The 22548-nt window shown below is 43.8% G+C and overlaps 1 long non-coding RNA gene across 1 annotated transcript; it reads left to right on the forward strand.

Moving 5' to 3' along the window:
- The first annotated feature begins 10162 nt into the window (after nt 1-10162).
- Nucleotides 10163-19192, forward strand: LOC110342703. Its single transcript, XR_002384853.2, has 3 exons — nt 10163-10302; nt 11614-11676; nt 18898-19192. It is a non-coding gene; the product is annotated as an uncharacterized LOC110342703 (long non-coding RNA).
- Nucleotides 19193-22548: the final 3356 nt, after the last annotated feature.

Here is a 22548-nt window from a genome sequence, read left to right on the forward strand (position 1 = left end):
CTTCCACAACACACACACAAAAATTACCTCTGGGATCTCTATATACTATAAGTTTAAATATAATTTCTATTAAATATTGTAATATTCTAAAAATAGAACCATCAGCTGGGGGCTTATTTCCTAGGACTCCCTGTGGATTTAAAAAGCTCCACTGCCTGTGTTCTCTTAGGAGGCAGAACTATGTAATAATCTGAGGGGTTTCAGGCTTTCTAACCACAGTCATTAGGAGTGGTAGGATACAGAAAAAGCATTGCTTTATTTGTACAGCTCTCTGGATATTACATCAAGGCTGATTCACTGTTTTGTTTGTTTGTTATATAGTTTTCAAGATCATTTTTTAAGGGCAGTAGATGGTTTGTTTTGTTTTTGGTGTTGTTGTTGTTCTTTTATATGTATGCATATAAATGCATGTCTGTGCATCACTTGAATGTCTAGTACCCAAAGAGGCCAGAAGAGGGCATCAAATACCCTGGAACTAAAGTTACAGACAGTGAGACCTGTCATGTGGGTGCTACGCATCAAACCCAAGTCCTCTTGAAGAACAGCCAATGCTCTTTACCATTGAGACGTCACTCTATCCCTATGATATATGGATTTGAGGGGATTGTTTTGTTTGTTTGTCTTTAAAGACAGGGTTTCTCTGTGCAGATTTGAAGCCTGGCCTGGAACTCACTGTGTAGATCAAGTTGATGACATAATTTTTTTGATGAGGATGTCATTCCATATGCTGTGAATATATGCTTCTCTTATAGATTGATGAATAAAACTGTTTTGGCCAATGAACTTACAGGATGTAGTCAGGCTGGAAGAATAGGCTGGGTGACCAGACTAGAGAAAGCTGGGAAGAGGAACACAGAGAGGAGGCCAGGGAGAGATGCCATGTAGCTACCTGGAAGATAGGAAGCTTGCACATTCTCAGGTAAGCCAAGACCATGTAGAGATACACAAATTAATAGAAATGGGTTAATAAACAATAGAGAGCTAGCCAATAAGAAGCCTGAGCCATCAGCCAAACAGTTTACAATTAGTATAAGCGTCTGTGTGTTTATTTGGGACTAAAGGTCTGTGGGACAAGGCGGGACAGAAATTTCAGCCTACAGTTTTCAATAATGTATTATTTTAGCATTTTTACTAAGCTTAAAAACACTTTTTCTTACAGCAATGCAAATGTTTTATAAAGGTCATATTGTACCTTTCATTTAGTTAGAAGAACTAAAACATAAATCTATATATCATACACATGCACACACACACACAGTTCTGAAATCTTTAGGTAAGCCTGGGACCCATCAGAGGAAACATAAAGTGCTATATCTCTGTTTCTATATGTCAGAAATACATGAGTCATCAATCCTCACAGTTACATGAAGATACAACTCATGGATACTTGTGCCAAAGGACTTTCAGGAAGAATAAGATATTGGGCACAGGAAAAAAATTAATGACTTCATTTTATTGTAATTTTTGCTTCGGTGTCTCTCAATAGGTTTCCAGAACAAACTATAATCAAAACTCCCTATAGCACCTGGCTGATGCAACGGACATTCGGCCACTGCTCTGTAGGGCCGCTGATTGACACATACAAACAGCTCTGCACTCTGCCTACTTCCCTGAAAACTGCGGATCCATAAAAACCAGCTGAGTGGTTTGCAGCACATGGAACGGCAGATGCTAATGAGAGTCCCAACGAAGCTTCTCTCTGCTTCCTGTCTCACCAGCGAGTCATGGAGCCTTGCCACACTTCCTGTTCTCTCCCTGCCTACTGCAGATGCATGGAAATGTGACCACCAGCATCCTGCCCTGTGTCATTATGCTTTCTCTGACATGGTGTGGCGTGGACTCTATCCCTGATGGACTCTGTCCTCTAGAACTGAAAGTCAAAACAAACCCTTTCTTCCTTAAGCTGCCTTTGTGAGAGTTTCATCACAGCAACAGGAAACGCTGGATCCCCACTTCAGCTTTGCCAATCTAGCCCTGGTGAGACTTCAAAAGTGAAAACAGTGACTTGACTCCTTTCATCCCCACAGCATAAAGTGGAAGCCCTACATGTGCATGGGAGAGCTTGCCTGAGCCTCTCAATAGAGGTTAGACTGCTGGACCATCTCCATAGTTTGAGGCCCTCAATATATTGAAAGGCAAATACATGCCAGAGCAGGGTTACAAAAACAACAGAATTCTTTTCAATGTTCTTGGCAGTGTCTCCTTGTGACTACAGGTAGCCTCATTTGGGGATAATGTCAAAATGTAAATTTCAAGACTCTTCGTAAATTTGAGCCCAGGACCAAAAGGTCTTCTGGGCACACCCTGTGATAAGCCCCCATTAATCCTAAATCCACTCACCCCGGTTGATTTGTGACCATGTTGTTGAAACGGCTTGCTATTGCTCCAGCAAAGCACTTACTGCACAGGGAAGCTAATAAGCACTAATTATATTCAACTGAACTTCAGCCACCGGATGTCACTGAGGCAACAGCAACAAAAATGCCTTTCTACCTGATGAAGTTATACTCCACCTCAAACCATTGGACGGACTGGAGATGTGAGTGGTTGTCTCAGGAGACACAACAAAGATAATACATATGATGATTCAGTTCTAGAATGTGATACAGATGACATTACTGGGGGAATCACAGGGGACTACACACACTATGCCAAATGAGTTCCCAGGGAAGTGTCATTAGGTCAGCTTGTGGAGACCTGGGTTTGGCACTTGCAGCTCCATGAGGCAAATTGCTGTAGCAACTCTGCTGTGGTGTCCAGTTGAAGTCCGCCCCCCACGCCCATGTTGGGGGTTAGCCTCTAACTTGGTGCTCCTGGGGAGAGGGAGGACTCATGGAAAGTCTTTAGAGGAGACAGTGGGGCCCAGGCTGCCCCATATCCTCTGCCTTTATTCCCTGGCTCCAACAGGAGCAGTTTTTCAAAACCAAAAGGCCTGTAATGTTATGTGTGCTGCCCCCAGAAGCAATGAGGTCACTGGTCAAGATGAAAACTCCAAAACTGTGAGCCAAACAAATCTTTTCTTGTTATGAATTACCTCCCTTCCTAGGGCATTTGTTACAGCAATGGAAGCTAACTAACGTGGACCTCTGTTGACATTGGGGCTGCTCGGCAATGCCAGGGCTTCCTCTTCAGGTCAATAAAGAGTACCTGAATTACCTCTTCATAAATTATTGTTTGAAAAAAACATTGCTTGTTCACATTTCACATTGAGTCTTAACCAGTTCATGATTAACTTAGAACTGACAAATTCCAAGTCTCACTCGAGTGTAATCAAATGGATGAATTTATGTGTCTTTTACAATGCTTTGTGTAACAATGGAGCTTGTGACTTGTCAACCTTTGATCTTTATGTCTACCAAAGAGCTGAAACATACCATGATCAAGTCTGACAGTTCTGACTCTGACTGATTTATCTAATCTCCACATCCCTGAAGCAGGACTGTTGAACAATGGCTCACCCATGGAAGTGCATTGCCTGATGCAAGCTTCAACAGCAGTTTGGAACTCAAAACTCCATCCTCAAACCATTCACTATTCATGTAGAAATATAACAAGTAACAATAATACAACATGTTTGTAAAATAAATGTGTTACTGATCCAAAACTAATAATGTAGTACATACTTTGATCCCAGCACACACACACACACACACACACACACACACACACACACACAATTTTTAAGCAGTGAGAAAATGATGCATAAATCTCCTATAAACAACTTCCTCACTCAGAGAGATATCCATCCCATCTCAGTCTCTCTCCTTACTGTTTGTTATGCTCACAACACACACACACACATACACACACTTTCAACTGACAGGAAACTAGAAGACAGTGTGAAGCACATGGTTTAGGTCCATACTAGTCCAGTGAAAACAGTCAGCTTCTTCCAAAACAAGCATGTGGTCATTTAAAAGCAGCAGCCATTTCCTGAGTCACACAGAAATTGAATTACTGGCTCAGTTAACTGGTGAAAAAAATTCATACTCAGTATAAAAGCCAATAGTTAAAAGATGTTGCCTATACATGTCAGCTGTCTCCACAAATACCTGTTCAGACTGTCTAGCAAAGTTGTATCTCCTGCACATTGTATCCATGATTGTGAAGCATCAATACGAGGTCTCGATTGTGAAGCATCAATACGAGGTCTCCGTGAGCTCCTCACTTTGAGACAGTTCCACATCATCATGTAAGTTGACTCTTTCAAAACTCAACACTTATGATGTGTTTCTTGGAATATTGTGTGCATAGATGTAACTCGGCAAAAAACCCAAGAAACAATAGGAAAACACCATACCTTCAGCTGGTCAGTGTGTTCATGCTTGAACTGAATAAAAGAAAGAAAGAAAAAGCCTAATTGTGCTCCTCTCAATTAGCACAGGGGAGAGTTTGCAGTTGTCTGGTATCTACCCAGAAAGCCCGCCTTGCTGATTTTAGCTACATGATTGTAAAAGCTGTGTGCTATGCCAATCTTTTTTGAGCCGTTCATGTTAAGTATATCATGAGAACTTGACATTTTGACATTGTTCTTAAACATACCCCTTGCTGAATACCCATGGCTTACCTAATATATTTTTATATCAATATAGACTTATAGAGTATTAAATTATCCCCAAGCAGAAAAGAGAGAGACCAGGGAGGGAGGGAGGGAGGGAGGAGGAGAGATGGACACTAAAGTTGAATCCCAAAGCATCAGGTCTGAGAATACATTCATTGTAGATCCTGTCTGTGCCTGATTTGCTTACAGAGTAAACCATAGGTCAAATGCCCCAGTCTGGTTACTTTCATGATCAACAAGACTGGCCTGTGTAACCTCTATGGGTATCATTCCTGTACTTGGACGTATGAATAGCCTTCTGATAAAGGGGCCATTGAGACGTCAGTCTCTGTTCATTTCCAAATAACTTGCGGCTTCATATGTAGAAGCCCTAACCCTTAATTCAACGGCATTGGCAGCAGGGCTTTGGAGATAGGTAGTTAAATTTAGATATGGTCGGTTGGTCGGTTGTAAGGTGTAAACTCTCATGGTGGGGTTAGTACCTGTGTAAAAAGAGACCCACGAGAACGACAAGTCACCAAGTCTCTCTCCCTGCTCCTCCCCCAAGCTAACGCTAGACTTGCACAAGCAGCTAGCTTGCAGTTCCAGCTGGCAGGGGACACCCACGCTGAGGACACCACTTCCTCCTGCGGTGGAAACGGCTCCGGAGGAGGAGGCTCCGCCAGGGGTTCACACTTGGCTGCAAGATGGGTATTTCGAGGACAATGACATTCCCAGACAGCTCCTCCTCATCCTCAGCCAAACTCTGCCTCCACCGTCTCTGTACAGCTTTGGGAAGAGAACCGGGAGAAGCTCCCCATCAGAGTCCCCATCACTGAGCTTTCTCTACGTCATGGCCGCATCACCGTTTTTGCCTCCTCTGCCCCGTAACTTCTGAGACCCTTCCACCGTATCCACCAGCTGAAACTCACAATGGGAATCCAAAGCAGACAGCAAAACTATTGCACGTTTTTCATGACCTGTCAAATCCAAAAGCCGCTGAAGCAATATAAGGGAGTCCCTAAGCCAGGTGGTTTTTATGCAGGTTAACAAGAAGGGAAGTTTGACTGAGTTCTACTGTGAGCTGAACAGTGCTCTCCCTTAAAACACAATCATTCTTGGAAGCCCTGATGCTCAGCTTGACGGCCCTTGGAGATAGAGGGCTTCAGAGAGATTGTTCACGGTGGTTCTCAACCTTCCTAGCACTGTGACTCTTTAATACAGTTCCTCATGTTGTGGTGACCCCCAACCATACAATTATTTCGTTGCTACTTCATAACTGAATTTTGCTACCGTTGTAAATTGTAGTGTAATATCTGATATGCAGGATATCTGATATGTGACCTCCCCCCACGGGCTTGTGATCCATGAGTTGATAACCGCTGGGACTCTCATACTAGAGAAGTACCCACATGAAAAGGGACAAGAGAAAGAAAGCTATGAACTTGCCCACCCTGTCTTTTCTCACCTACGTCCACAAATAAACAGCTCTCATGAAATTGTCCCTAAAATCCTTTCCACTTCCAAGTTATTTGTGTCTATAAGTAATTTATAAAAATCTGCTTCTGTTGGGCAGTGAATGAAGAGGAAGTGAAATTATTAGCTCAGACCATCAAACTTAATGAATTAAAGATCTCCCTCCAGGCATGATAGCGCACACACCTTTAATCCCAGTACTCGGGCTGCAGATGTAAGTGGATCTCTGTGAGTTCAAGGTCAGCCTGGTCTACAGGGAGTCCAGAACAGCCAGGAATATTTAGAAAAGCATGTCTCAAAAAGAAAAAAAGGCATAAAAACAAGCCATTAAAATTCTCAAAAGATAGGCAGACTGTCAGGAAAGCCCTCAGACATATCAAATCTTACTTTGGCCTGTCTGAAGACCAGTGATCACTATTTGAACTTTCTAACACACTAGGCAACTTAGTGAGCTGCCATCCTGAAAAATAAGTGGACTCTTACATAAAGGCACAATATGAATGAACCCCACAAACAGACTGCCTCATGGCATGGCATACACTAACATTTCCAAATGTATGTCAACTGCAGGCTTATCAGGGAGCTACTAAGATTGGCAGAGAATTACTGATGGGCTGATAAGGTGCTATGCTGGCTTGGCAACACTAGTAGTGTTTAAAATGATTCCTGAGCTCAATTCTTTCCATACGGGGACTGCAGCCCCATCTGTTCTATAAGACTATCCATCTGTTCCCCTTCACTTCTATCCTACCTATATGCCCCAACAGACCCTACCTACACACCCATACTCACAGACCCTACCTACACACCCACACTCACAGACCCTACCTACACACCCACACTCACAGACCCTACCTACACACCCACACTCACAGACCCTACCTACACACCCACACTCACAGACCCTACCTACACACCCACACTCACAGACCCTACCTACACACCTACACTCACAGACCCTACCTACACACCCACACTCACAGACCCTACCTACACACACACACACACTCACAGACCCTACCTACACACACACACTCACAGACTCTACCTACACACCCACACTCACAGACCCTACCTACACACCCACACTCACACTCACAGACCCTACCTACACACACACACACTCACAGACACTACCTACACACACATACTCACAGACCCTACCTACACACACACACTCACAGACACTACCTACACACCCACACAGACTCTCTACCTACACACCCACACTCACAGACACTACCTACACACACATACACACTCACAGACCCTACCTATACACCCACACAGATTCTCTACCTACACACCCACACAGACCTTACTTCTGCGCTCACGCACACACACACACACACACACACACACACACACAGACCCTCTACCTACATACCCCCCCACAGAGACCCTCTACCTACATATCCACACACAACCCTCTATCACACCCCCAAAACTGTTCCTAAAGCACAGTCTCTGGGTCTATACAGACACAGAGTACATTGATGGTTACTTAGAGCTAAGAAAAAAATGAAAGAGCAGGAGGTAATAAAAATGTCCTAAAACCAACTGTGATAATGATTGGTCACATCTGTGAATATGTTAGAAACCATTGACTTCCATACCTCAAATCAGTTCCAACCGTTGGGTATCAGGATCCCTACCCAAAGCACAATAAGGCCCTGTCCTGGAAACTGATTGCGTTACCCAAGCCTCTGCAGAGTACATTTGGTTAGCAGAGATTCTCCATGCAGGTGAAGGTGGAAGAGAGATGGCCTTAGCTGGTCTGAGACAGACTGCAGGGTACTGTGCTAGCCCCTGGAGTCAAGAAGGCGTTAGCATGCTGCTCTGGCAGAACCGTTGCCCTAGTCCTTGCAACACACCTCCTGCCTAATTCCTTTCCAAAATTCTAATTAATAGCAATCTATATTTTCACACAGCTCTGGCGGTTTGAATATGCAAGTGCCTATTCAATGCTCCAGAGACCCCAAGCACCCTTTCCAAACACATGGTTTTTTACAAGGGCTCCTGCATCTGAAATGCAGGCAGTGCCTCCCGTCACTCCCGTCACTTTCCGAACAGCGTGGCAGCTGTGCTCCCCAAAGCCAACAAAGTAGGTCCTGTGTGCAGAAGACATGCCTCAGCTACCAGTCACCATCTGCCTGGTTTGTGGGCACAGAGCATCAACACAGAGAGACAGCTGCCCCTGACAATGGGAGGAACAGCAGCGCTTCCTCAGGGCCGCTGGCAACAAGGGGGAATGTCTGCAGAAAGAAAATGGGAAATTGCTGGAAATTTCAGATGCAGCTCCTATTATGCCTCCTCACAGCTAAATGAGCATACTCGAGGGATGGGTTCTGTTTAGCAACTGTAACAATTAGGCGCATTTATATAGAATAAGACACTAACAAGGCTAAAAGACTATTGTCCAGGACAAAGAGTCCCTCTCACAAGCACCACTGTAATAAATGATACCTTTTTTTCCCAAAGCTCCCCAAACCCATCTTTTACACAAAACAACTATCACTAATTACTTTGTCATGAGTACAAATAAAAATTACTTTCCTTAAAAATTCTAATTTGAAATAAATTTCCCTAGTCACAACGATGTACTCAATTAATTCTTTATTAAGGTTGTTATACATTCTAAGTTTGTCTTTAGGGAAGTTAGAGAGTGCCAGAAAAACATTTGCCACTTCGCTTAGTCATGGCAGCGTTTACTCACAAAGTTTGAGTTGCTTCAAAAAAAAAAAAGGATTATTTATACAAGTCAATTCTCAAAAGATCAGGAGAAGCACTTGTGAGCGTAACTATTAGCTTATGTGATAGCCAGAAGCCATAGCCCCACCTGGGGCTGTCAGAGCTGGGTCTCAGGCAACGTGTGCCTTCCCGCCAGTTTTGGGGCGATCCCTGGGGCATGTCACGTGCTGCATTGCAGATCCCACAGAGAGTCAGAAAATGTTAAAATCTCCATTTTTAGCAACTATAGCTTTTGTCTTCTCTTTTTTTGAAAATAGTCTTCCCATGAGGCCCACTCTGACCCCAAACTGACAATCCTCCTGCCTCAGTCACTCCAGTGCTGGGCTATAGGTATGTGTCAATATACCTGGCTTATTGATATCATATACACAAGTATATGTATATATGTAAGTAATTATATGTATGTGAATATATGTAGATTTAGAAAACTGGGGTTACGTTTCCACTCGAGGACAATTACTCAAGAGACACTGAAGCTCTTGGACTGGAATGCCATGAACAGACTTAGAGGTGGATAGATGCCCCAGTCAGGACTGTGGCAGGTCAATGAGAGGTGACAGATAGGGAGGTGGGAAGACCTGATAGTTTTTTTTTTTTTTTTGGTTCTATTGCTTGAGGGTACAGGGATCAAGCCTAAGGCTTCTGTTCCTACTAGGTGAATGCTGTACCACTGAGCTACATTCCCAGACAGTAAGAGGTTTGAAGAAGCAGTTAGAGTCTAAACAGTTCTCAACCTGCGGGTCATGGCCCTTTTGAGGGCCGAAAGACTGCTCCAGGGGGTCACCTAAGACCATCAGAAAATACCTATATTTACATTATGATTCATAACAGTAATAAAATTACAGTTATGAAGTAGCAACAGAATAATTTTATGGCTGGGCGTCCCCACGACATGAAGAAATGTGTTAAAGGGTCACAGCATGAGGAAGTCTGAGAACCACTGGAGACCAAGGAAAGAAGCTGTGGCCTGCTAATGCCCCTTCGGAGAAGAGGCAGTCAGTCTCTCAGTCTCTCAGCAGAACCAAGCTTCTCCACACACTAGCTGCCAGGCTAGTTTCTCAGGCATCGTTTCCCCCTGGGAAGTAGAGCTGGAGCATTTCCCTGCTTGTTGAAGAATTAAGAGATAGATGAATGTTATTGCGTTGTCCCAGCCACTCATGGCTTTATGGCTTGCAGGTTCACTTCTCCCTTCTCTAGAAGGTCACCCTTGGCCATATGGGTCTGGCGTGTGCTGTCATTGCTTAGCGCCAGAGGACCAGGGACTGCTGGGTCACACATGCCAACTTCTGCAGTGATTTTCAATATCCCAGTTGTTCATGTGCTAAATTTAGATCACTCTCAACTGGTAAGAGAGTGAGAAGTTGATGACCCAGCCAGCCAGCCGCTGGAGTGGAAGCCAACCCGGCCGGCAGTCTGGGGCCTTAGTGTGACAGACATACAACAACCTTGGACTGTAGGGTCCTGCCAGCCACCTGGAGGACGTCAGGGAGAGACTTGGGGCCCTACCCGGTGTCAACGGAAGGACTTGCCGGCAGGTGAGCAAATATTTCAGAATCCCAGCACTCTGCACAGCCACCCTGGTGTGTATACACCAGACCAAGAAGGGTCCTAGCCGATGGGGACATGGAACTGTCCTGTTACTTCCCTTCTCTTCTCTCTAGTCTTGGATGAGATAGAATGCCCAGGCCCCCGGGCCAGTGTGGTGGGTTTTTCCACTAGAAAGATTGTTAGAGAAACTAAACACAGCACACGGGTAACCACAGACCCTTCCTCTGAGCCACTAAATCAGCAAAAATAAAGCTATCTCGAAAACCACAGTGTATACCACAGACTCCTGAGTCCCCAGCAGGCACAGAATAAATGTACATTTTTCCATCCTAATTCTTTTCAGACCACTGACTAGAATTACAACATAAAAAGACCGCTGTCATGTTCAGTATACATTTTTAATAGACATCTTTAAACATTTAGACAAAATATTATTTTTAAATGCCAATTCTTTAACTGGTAAATGTAATTATCTAACTTTAAAGGGGGGAAAACTGACAATCAAAATATTCTGTTACTGCTTTACTGAAGCACCTAAAATATATTTTCAGCGAATGAAATGATTCTTTATTTTATGCTTTTAAAAATGCATTAGGGTAATTGCTGTGCAACAAACCCCTTTCTCCTCTCCAAGCATGGCTGCCACATCCCTCACGTGTCCATCAACTGTGCACATTGTCATGATAGCCTGATGATCGCCAGGGGTGAGTCCCCCTAACAGCATGTGTGTGAGAGTATTCAGTTGAGCGATCTGTAAAATAATTATATTTCAATGGAGATATTATGCTGTGAAAAAAATCCATTATGTGTCAAGTGCTAAATGAAGCAGTTACAGAGCCACGACACATTTTATTGGTGCTTTTAATCAGAGCAAATAACTTTGTTGCAATCTGACCATTCCATTGTCTTCTTATGGTTATCATTTGCTTCTTTAATGGCAATATAGATGTAGATATAAGACGAGCACACAAACTTTTCAACCAGCAGCCGTTACTTTACTTCTGGATGGAGAAAACACCAGAACTGCTTGCACGTTCTTGGCTTACCATGGTTGGATTCCGTTTCCCCAAAGCCCTCAGGCAAAAATGTACGGATGAGTCTCCTCACAAAGGTTGTCCAAAAGTCCACGTCTTCCAAAGATAAACTAGCAGACCTTTGACCCCATCCGTTGGTGGCAGGAAAGCTGAGGGACTTTTGCTCCGGTGTGTTTTATTGTTCCTCTGTAAAGTTTAAGGTTCAAGGGAAGACAGCTCTTTGTGGGCTAAGCATTAAACGCAAGCGTGTTTTTCTTTCAACAGGCGGGTCATCACCACCATCACAGCGGGACACCTCGGCTACCTGTCAGGACTGAGTTTCAAAAGGTACATTTGTATTTCCAGGAAATTTTGAGTCTATAAAGAAGTCATTCTTTTAAACCTCAAAATGTAATAGAAAGCCATGAACTTCTGCAAGCCAGACCACAAACATTTGACCTATAGTATTGATGGAGTCCTCGGGAGAATTGGAGTGCAGGCTTCCTGAAGGCTAGCAATGGGTTGGGCCTTGGTTTGGGTCCCCTCTAGGCATATGCTCCCACATTACAATGATCCTGCAAAGTAAGTCCTGTGATCATCCCAATTTACACAGGAAGAAACCAGTGTGACAAAGGTGGTTACCCAACTAATTTCCCCAGCTCTCTCTACAGAAACAGAGCTGACGCTGACTGACAGTGGCAAGCTTGAACGAAGCCCCCTTCCTCTGAAGCCCTTTCAAGTCTTTACCCACAATTCAGTGGTAACCATTGGAGAGTGCTAGTCAAGATCACTGAAGAAGGGAGTCAGGGCCCTAGGGCCTCTCAGCATCCTCTCCTCCAAGACTCAACAAGACCCAGTCTACAGGGAGCTCCGGCTGGTTTGCCTTCCACTTCTGCTTTTAATCTTATATGCAGAAAAAAAAAACCTATTTGAAATCCCATCTAAACCTCATGATAGGATTTCCCTTTCTAATATCTGCCTGTTTTCCAAGCAGGAAGTGTGACTAATCACAACATTGTGATTGGAAGAGCCCGTGGAGAGCTCTCCGTGCCTGGCTCTGATTACACTCCATGCTTCTTCAGACTTGAGGGTGCTTCATCCCCACCTCACCCCCAAACCTGGCACCACAGGCCACAGTGAGGAAAGAGGGGGTGTTCTGGCTCTGGTCAACCCAGAATAAAGACACTGACAATGTCATCTCTACCGTCCGCTCCCACCCTCCAGCCGCCAGCTCTCCCCACTTGCCACTGTTAAAACTGTACCATTCAGAAGGGACTAAATGCTAGGTTAAATGCTTGAATTCAGTAAATCTGGGCCGATAGTGTGAATGCATAGCTTGTCCAGAACAAAGAGAGTCCTACCATGCCAGGCACTATGGGAAAAACTTGCTTGGGAGTTGCAGACAAATATGAGGATACGGATTTGAACGTGAGAGTGTGAGAAGTGAAGTGTGTGTGTGTGTGTGTGTGTGTGTGTGTGTGTGCGTGCACCACATATGTGTATGATACATGAGCACGTGTGTAAAGTCTGGGGCAAGGAGCTCCAGGAATGTAACCAGCAATCTGAACTTGCCATTCTCAGGAAGGAGGACAGAAGATAGCAGGGCATGGACCCGAAGCCACTCTCTTTTGCTGGAGAAATCAGAAAAGTTAGATTAAAAATTTTCTCCTTGAGATCACAAGAGTTGAGTCTCTTTGTAGCTGTAATATTGGGTAGTGCCCATGTGCCAGACTGTGTAAGCACTTCACCTGGGTCCCAAACATACATCCTATGGTAATGTATGTTGTTATCACTGCTTTAAAATAGGGAAATCAGGGCTCAAAGACATTGGACCACTAAGTCACCGTCATACAACTAATAAGGAATTGATCTATAAGTAAACTTGATCTAAACTCGGGGCTATTTCATTTTATTCCTAACATAAGAGAACCCCTCATTTTTACAACTACACAGATTATGGACTGGAGAGTCTCAGGTGTTGGTGATTGAACTCCTACCTAGAGGTCTTGAAAAGTGTTCTTACTTTGGGGGTGGGGCTGAGGCCCAGGGACTGAGTCCGTGCTCAGCTTGTTTGGCCCAGAACATCTCCAATACTAAAAGCAAGCAAGAAAGCAAGAGTACAGTTTCCATTGCATCCTAAAGACGTGGGCTCCTCTTGTCTGTATGGAGCTTGGGAACCTGTATTTACACCTAGGATTTGACCTGCTTCTGGAACAGAAACCCAGAGACCCTGGCCATCCACAGGCCTAGGATCTCATGTACTGATAGCTTTGAGGTTCCTGTCCTTTGGTTAAACTCGGTTGTCATCCTGCCTCACAGAGACACTGACTAGGACTAAGGGGATGAGAATCAAGACTCAAATATAGCAAAGCTTGCAGAGGCCACGCTTTAATGCTAAGAACTTTGTGCAATTCTAAGTCTGCACAGGAAAACACGTTTTGTAGAATCTCTATGTGAATGAAAATAAGAAGCAAGCACAATGATTTCAAGTTCTGGGAGAGCAGGTATGAACTTCTAGGCAATCTACGTATATGTAGAATGGATAGTTAAATGCAAAAAGAACCCAACCTCATGACTGGGGGCATTTATACTAGCAAAAGAATTTGAAAATGTTAAAACAGGGTTTCTCAGTCACTGCTCTGTTGACATTTTCGATCCAATATTTGTTTGTTGCAGAAAGATATCCTATGCATCACAGGATATTTTTATTTTGAGATAGAAACTTGCAGTGTGAAACAGGTTGGCCTCGAACTCCAAGCAATCCCCACCTCAGCTGCCTGTGTGCTGGTTCTAGGAGTGTGCCACTGTGCCCAGCATATATCAAGAGGCCTTTTAGCAATTCCCAGTTGGACAGCTTTTCATTGCTGCAACAAAACCCCAAGAATACGAATCAGTGGAGGAAGCTCTATGTGGGCTCACAGCATCTGTGGTCCCCATCAATGATCATGTGACCTACTGCTGTTAGCCTGTGATGAGGCAGAGCAGCAGGACTGAGTGTGAGAGGAGCAAAGTTGCTCACTGCACGGCGGCCCGAAAGCAGAACAAAAAAAGGGAGCGGCTGGCAAAGGCGTATCCTTCAGAGGCACGCTCCCTGTGACCTACTTCCTCCCACCGGCCCAGACTCCCAACCATGCCACCATGATGTCTCTATCAGCAGAGTGACCCGCCAGTAAAGTCACGGGCCTTGAGATCTAGATGCCCGTTGACTGGCAACCAAGCTTTTAACACGTGAGCTTTTTGGGGAACATTACGTATCTAAATGTGACTCCTGATCTCTACCCACCAGATGCCAGCCAGAGTCATCCTCCCTGTGCAGTTGCTACAACCACAGACATCTCCAGTCACTGACAGATAATTCCTTCCTGGCAAAACAGCTGTTGGTTGGGAACCGCTGCTCTAAAGGAACAAAAAATCCTTGAGGATTTTTTAATACATTTAAAAGTTTGTATTATTTTTAATAATTTTTCCATGAGCACCCTTCCTTCCCTCTCCCAAAGGAATATTTCATCTCTCTCTCTCTCTCTGTCTCTCTCTCTGTTTATGTGTGTGGAGTGGGGGAGTAATGTGTATATGAGTGCAGGTGCCTGTAGAGGCCAGGAGAGGGAGTTGGAGTTATCAATGTTTATGAGCCACCGCTGGGGCCTGAACTCAGGTTCTCTGGAAGAGCAGCAAGTGATCTTAACTGCTGAACTGTCTCTCCAGCCGCAGAATAATGTATATATCTCAGAAATTCTGGAAACTTCATGCCACTTTTCAGGACATTTTTTAACATGCTTTTGAAAAGATGTTAACTGGCATAATAATCTTAAGTCTTAGAACATCAGCAAATCAAGGAATATAAGTCACCACCTTGTCTAAGACTAGTCGTCACTGTGACAAAATCTGAGAGACAGTCATTTAAGGATTTCTTTTAGTTCGTGACTTCAAAGGTTTCCATCTCTTGGCCTCAGAGCTAAGGGCCTTCAGCATGATGGAGGAAAGCTGCTTGCTTCCCTTGTGGCAGAGATTTTAGAAAGGGAAAGAAATACACACAACAAGCGATACTGAACAAAATATAAAATTTCTACTAGATACTAGGAGACAAAGACAAATATAGTCAAAGTTCACCAGAAAAGTCATTCACCATTTAGGATTCCACACTTCACGCACTATTCAGTCAAATATGAGGCTGAAAACAGCTGTTTCTCATGTAACCCTTCTTAGTGCTTGTTTGCTGAAGACGTTCAATAGACGAAGGTGACATGCAGCCAAAGGTGGTGACAGAGAAGAGTCCTCACACCAAATAGCCCCTAGTCCAGCCTGGATGGAAGACAGAGGCTAAGGTGGCAGGAGTCTGTGCAAAGAAACAGAAATGAGCGTTTGGGAACTGGACAGGCTATTTATTGACATCTCTGCTAGCAGAGTCAGAGAAACTGTCATGATATGTCCTTAGAATTAAACAAGTGGGGAAAAAAAAGGATAATTGTAATGTGTAGTCTTCCTGCCTGACGCCAACTTCCTGTTGCTGCTTTCAGCCCCCAAATAACACACGGCACTATTTTAATTATGAAGCTGTTGGTCATTTGCTCGGTTTCTTATCGGCTAGCTCTGACTTGATTATTAACCCATAATTACTAATATATCTTTTATAAGGACTTATCTTTACGAGGTGTCCATTCCTCCTGGGAGATCACATGGTGAGAGCGCTCCTCACTACAATTCCCAGAATCCTCCTAGACTCCTAGTCCCACCTTTCTTGTTTCCCTATTGGCCAACAGTGCTTTATTCAAACCAATCAGACACATATTTATAGAATGATGTCTCCCAACAGATAATTATTTAATTCAGTAAGAAAAAAACAAGTAGGGTGCGCGTCCTAGTTTGCGTTTGATGACTGTGATAAACACCAAGACCAAAAGCAATTACTGGAGGAAAGGACTTACTGAAGCTGGGAGTTGTGGTCCCTCATGGAAGGAAGCCAGGGCGGGACCCTGAGGGCAGGAACTAAAGCAGAGGCCACGAGGAGGGCTTTCCCAGCCACTTTCTTATTCTACCCAGTCTACCTGTCCAAGGCCCCAGGGAGTGGGGCCTCTCACATTAATCATTAATCAAAAAATGCCATTCAGACTTGCATATGGACCGATGTAATGGAGGCAATTCCTCAACTGACATTCTGTCTTCTCAGATGACTTCAGCTTGGGCCAAATTGATAAAAAAAAAAAAAAAACTAACTGAGAAAAACTAGTTATAGAACATTATTATATATTATTTTTTCAATTTTGGTGTGTGAATATGTCTATGTGCATACATGCATGAGCATAAGTGTGTGGTATCTCTGTGTACATTGTACGCACATACTGTGCACACTCACAAAAGAGGCCAAGAGTCCTGCGTTATCCTTCTCCCCTTGAGACAGGGTTTTTCAATGAATCCGGAGCTAGTCTGGCAGCCAACAAGTCCCAGCAAGGCTCCTGTTCCCACCCATGGGACAGAGACATATAGTGATGGACATTCTCACGGGCAATCTCTCATAGAGAGTCTCCATGGACCTTCAAGAGACCTCGGCAAGCCCAAGCACCTATTAACATCTGGAGGGTCTTGGGCGGGCTGACTAGTATCAGAAAGGAAAAATGACTTCTTCACAGGGAGGAGGGTCTGTCACCAGGGTTTAAAACACAGACATTAGTACAGGGTCTCACACAAAGGATGGACTTGGTAAGTGCATATTTTTATCATTTACATTTTTCTAATTAGCATTTTTTAAAAAAGGACCCACACGGTTGATGAAGGGAAGAGCAAGACTCCCACAAGTTGTCTTCTGACCTGTGTGTGTGTGTGTGTGTGTGTGTGTGTGTGTGTGTGTGTGTGTGTGTGTGTGTGTGCTGTGGTGGCGGGAGCACACACACTACATACATGCACACAGGAGTGCGCACGCACACTTACAACAAAATGTAAGGATGTTTTAAAATTAAGTGTTTAACTTGAAGAACTCTCTACAAAAAAAAAAAAAAAGTACCGCAGGAAATTTGATCACCCAGACCTGAGGCTGACCAGAGTTAGACTAGACAATTGAATAATTTCTGTTTGATCTGGATGTGCTTTCCGCACGCACCCTCCTCTAGTAAAAGTCTGCCACACTCAGTTCTCAAATTAGCTTTGTTCGTGGAGAGGAGCAGTGACACCGACAGAAACAAACCACAGACAGCACAAAATGATTTACCGCCACTCAGGGTCCCCTCAGCCCCGGGCCCCTCCCCTTCCCCAAGGTCTCCAATCAGTATCTGCAGCCCCTGGCTGGAGGTGTCAGAAGGGGACAGTGGGTCACACAGATAATCTACTCAAGGGTAATGGGTTTGACTACAATTTAGCATTGATTAATTATAGTGTCCAATTTTAATTCAGTGCTATTCACTAACTAATTAGATAAGGTTTTTCCATGTTCTAATTTTGGCACAGAAAATTCCAGGCATAGGTACTTTAAAATTAGTAGTGCTGTTGAAAATTAATAATCATGCTCCCCATCCTTACAATGAGTGTTGAGTGTGGTCAGGAAGCATAGGTCCTTTCCAGTCCTGCGGCAGGGACTTTGTGGCGCTAGGTAATCCACTTGACCTCTAGGAGTGGCCCCCGGGTCTGCAAAGGAGGTCTGGTGGCTGCAGGGCCGCATTCTGGGGTAGGTCAAGGGTGTGGTGCTTGTTAGTTCTCAGCCCTGTAACCATGCATTGATGGTGCTGGGTCTCAGACAGAAATGATTTTTGTCCTCCCCACTCCCAACCCAGGAGACATTTGTCCGAGTCTGGAGGTATTTTTATTGCTATGCCTAGGGGATTTGGGTAGGAGTGGTACTTGATGTTGCTAGGCATTCTGGAATGTCAAGGGCTGCCTTCCAACGTTACTGGGTCCAAATGAGAACACTAAAACATAAGTATTTTGACACAGGTCTGTGGGTTAGAAAATGACCTATTTGCAGAGACAAATCATAATTTAAATTCATAGGGTATCAATATTAAAGCTGAACTTATAATGGAAGCATCAAAGATGATACAAATATGAAATTTCCAAAGTAAGGTACCACCTCCAGGTGGAATTGTAAAGAGCTACAAAAACTGGGCAGCCGGGCTGGAGAGATGGCTCAGATGGTTAAGAGCATTGACTGCTCTTCCAGAGGTCCTGAGTTCAATTCCCAGCAACCACATGGTGGCTCACAACCATTTGTAATAAGATCTGGTGGCCCTTTCTGTACTGCAGGATTACACGCAGAGCATTATATACATAATAAAATAAATCTAAAAAAAAGAAACTGGGCAGGCGGCCCTGTGTCTGCAAGGAGGACTATCGGGTAGTAGAAAGCACAGAGGACAGAATCAGGAAAGGCATTCTTCTGCCCTAAGCTGCAGCCCTGCTCTGTCTTAATCCTGTTACCCACCAGGAAACAGATCGCCTTGGTCATGTGTAAGTGTGCTCCCAGAGAACCTTTGGGAGTCAGAAGACTCTATATCCCTATCCCTCGTGGAGTGGAAACCCCAGGAAACAGGATATGCAGTGTGTGTATCAGCAGGAGGAATAAATGTGTTGCGCTCCCCCTCCCAGGCTTGACCCACAAAGACTCTGCACAGGAAACTCTGAAGAGCCTGCCAACAACACCCTGAGAGAGAGCAATTAGAAGCATCCCCGCAGGGAGCCAGGCCCGGGTCCTATGGCCTTCTCCTTTCCCACTCTGAGGGTCTAACCCTCGAGGAGCCTGAAAGAAAATGGAGAAGGAGAAAGAAGAGGATGCTGAATCCCTTCTCTGCAGCAGATATGAACAGGCTGTGGCCAGGGCAGCAAAAGAAGTCTTGATTTTCAGTGTGTATTGAAACAATAACTATGTTGCCCTGGAATTTTATTTCTAAGTCAAGACTCTGTGTTTGGCTTAAGTTAATGGTGGGACTTTCTCCTCTCTTAAGTGACTAAATATTCCTGACATCTGTCAGAGCTTCTATCCAACAGAAACTCCTCTACGGAATATATTCTAAAAAGCAATGGAAGTCAAAAATAGGTTTCATTCCACTTCCATCTTACTAACCACACTTGTCCAATATATGTTTTACATATACAAACCTAATTTCCATCCCCCTTGAAATGTAATCAAGATTTCTTATAAGCTCTTTTTCTAGAGAAAAGGAAACAGTGGGAATACTAAAGAAATAGAAAACTTTCTGAGTTCACAAGACAAAATTTTTTTCTACTCCTATGAATTTCTAATCAGCTTTATTGAACTTTGTACTGTGAGGGGGAAAGCTCACCTGTCTGTCATTAAATACAAAGCTCTTCAAAATTATATACACAGATGGGAGTTCTCCCAGCATTTACAGACCTGGCTTTATAAGCTCAAAGTGAGATCAAAAGCTGAGTTAAAAACATTGTCACATATTTGAGAAAATGCCTTTTCTGCCACTGACGTATATTAAGCATTTCAACTATACAACCTGTTAATTATAAGATACTGATTGTGATTCAAAACCATAGAGCCCAGAGTCTCTGCTTGCATTTGCATGGGGCTGAAGTAACTGCTCCTATGTTTTGCCAAATGAACAATAAAGAATTTTTAAATGGCCAGAAATGCCATGCACAGATGGAAAAATGATATTGCATTTATTTCATTAACCGTCACATATAATATGTCACTTAGAGAGTTTTGGGAAGTAAATGCTATTATTTCATCCTTTAAGATGCTTCTCATAATAATCAAAGAAGAAAGCCAGATGTTTTGTGGCTCAGACCTGTAATCCCAGCTCTCAAGAAGCTGAGGCAAGAGGATTAGTATAAAGTGAAGGCCAGCCTGGGCTACATAATGAATTCCAGGACAGCCTGAGCTACAGAGTGAGCCCTGGTCAAACAAACAAACAAACCAAAAACCAAAAAATAGTCCTTTGAAAAGGGGACTAATACTGAGCATAGGCTGTGACTCCACCACTCAGGAACCTGAGGCACAATGATGACACGATTAAGACCAGCCTGAATCGCATGACGAGACCTGCACCAAGAGAAGAAAAGGGAAGAGCAGAATAAAAATGACCTTAGAATGTTTTCTGGGGCTTAAGATCCTGTACCATAAGTGTGCACTGTGAAGCAGCAGCTTTGGCATGACCGGAGCTCGTGAGAAACTGCTAGACTATGGCCCAGAGCTAAAAGGTGAAGGAAGTTACATTGCAATATGAGCCCTGCCGTGTCCATTAGCACAGGTTAGAAAAGCAGGCCACTGGAAGGCTCTGCAGTGATTCAGAGCAACACTCTGCAAGCACTGGGAGCAGCCCAGTTAAGACAGATTGAGTCAAAGTCAACCCGTGTGATGGCTCAGTTGGCAGAACCACTTACCCTAAAAGCCTGAAATCCTAATTCAGTTTCTGGAGTGAGCATGCAAAGCCTGATGCGGCAGCTCATCGCCAACCCCAGCAATCCCACAGCGAGGTGAAAGGCACAATCCTGACAGCCTTCCAAAAGCTCTTGGTCCAGCTAGCCTAGAAAACACCAGCAGCCCAACACAAGCTAGAGGGAGACTCTTTTCACTAAGGAGAAGCATTTACGCAGGTTTTACTGTAGAGCTTTCTCAAAAGTGGCCCTAATTACCTAAGCACATTCTGAAATGGAGGAATGCTAAGCGCATGGTGATGCATGCCTTTAGTCCCAGCACTCAGGAGGCAGGTGGATCTCTGTGAGTTCAAAGCCATCCTGGTCTACAGAGCAAGTTCTGGGACAACCAGTGCTACACAGAGAAACCTTGTCTCAAAAAAGAAAAGGAAAAAAAAGGAGGAAAAGTTCATTTGGATGGATTCACTTTTAAAAGAAGTATTCACCTGTGAAACATAAATATTAGGCTTGGGATGTAGGTCAGTTGGTAAGTTCTAACCTGACATACATGTGTCAGGCCCTGGGTACCATTCCCAGCACTGCCAAAAGTTAAGATGAATGTGCATATCTTCACAGAGTTCGGTGCAAGCCAGCGTTGATGTGGCCTGTCCGTGTGTGGCAGTGACTTTTTCCTACATACATCTGCTGACATCCCTGGGCATGTACACCGTTCATTACATTAAGAGTTTACCACCCCAAAATTCAACAAACATTGATGTCATCTGACTAAAGAACACTCATCTTATGGGATTAAAAATGAGAGTCGTGCTTGAGAATCAATCAACAGCAAACACAAATAATAAATAACAACCTGTCTGCTGCCCACCAGGGTTTTAGTAAGCTATTAGCCCTAAGCTGTGATCCGTATTTGTTCAGCAAGGTTCATAGTAATTGGTTTACATCTGGGCTAGAAGAAAAATAAAATGAAACAAAATGTTCATGAATACCCTGAACTACATAAGGAGACCACAACATTTCCATGCTGCACTAAAGACACATCTTCCAAGGTCAAGGTGAGCTTTTCTGTATAGGTTGTGTTTATATACAAGATACAAGCACTTTTTTAACTGTCTGAAAATACTGGTAATCTGAAAACTATGACTTGCTTAAAATCATACACTCTGTGATGTCTTTTCAATAGTCCCTGTGATCTTCTAATATGGGGAAGTGGTTTTTACCAAGCTAACCACCAGCCTTGAAATACCTAATGATGCCCTGAGACTAGAGGGAATCATTCCAAATTGCTATAAATTGAACTTCCCATGGTAAGAACAAAGGGTGACACTTAACTCAAGGCCAACAGCCATGGGCCTTGGGGGGTCCAATTTTCCACTCAGGATTCCAGTCTTGGGAACTTCAAGATTTTAAACTACAGTATCTCAATCTGGCATGCAGAATGAACTTGCCTGCTTGCTCAGAGAAAGAACATAGTTGGTGGGTTTGCAATTTCTCAGAAATTCCCTTTCTCTGCTATAAGATGGAGACTCCCCCAAGCTATATAGACCATGCTAGGGAAATGTCATCATTGTCCAGATTCAGCCCTAGATTTTAATTTGTTCCCCTCATCCTCAGAATGCTCATCAGATCTCCAGGACAGACCTATTACAGTAGATCATGAATTGACTCCCCTCCCCACCCACAACCCCACTACCCCAGGAAAAATCACATTGGGGGTATTTTTGGTTGCGAGAAATAGATCTTCATTCGTGCTAGTTTAAGCAAAGAACAAGATGTACTGTTAACAATTCTTGGATATTTTAGGGAATTCAAGAGTAGTATTTTTTTTAAATCAAGCTTGACAAGGGACAAGAACCAAGAGCTGGAATATTGCAGAGGATTCAGAAGTCCTGT

Source organism: Mesocricetus auratus, unplaced genomic scaffold (genome assembly GCF_017639785.1).
Source record: "Mesocricetus auratus isolate SY011 unplaced genomic scaffold, BCM_Maur_2.0 Super-Scaffold_100004, whole genome shotgun sequence".
NCBI lineage: Eukaryota > Metazoa > Chordata > Mammalia > Rodentia > Cricetidae > Mesocricetus > Mesocricetus auratus.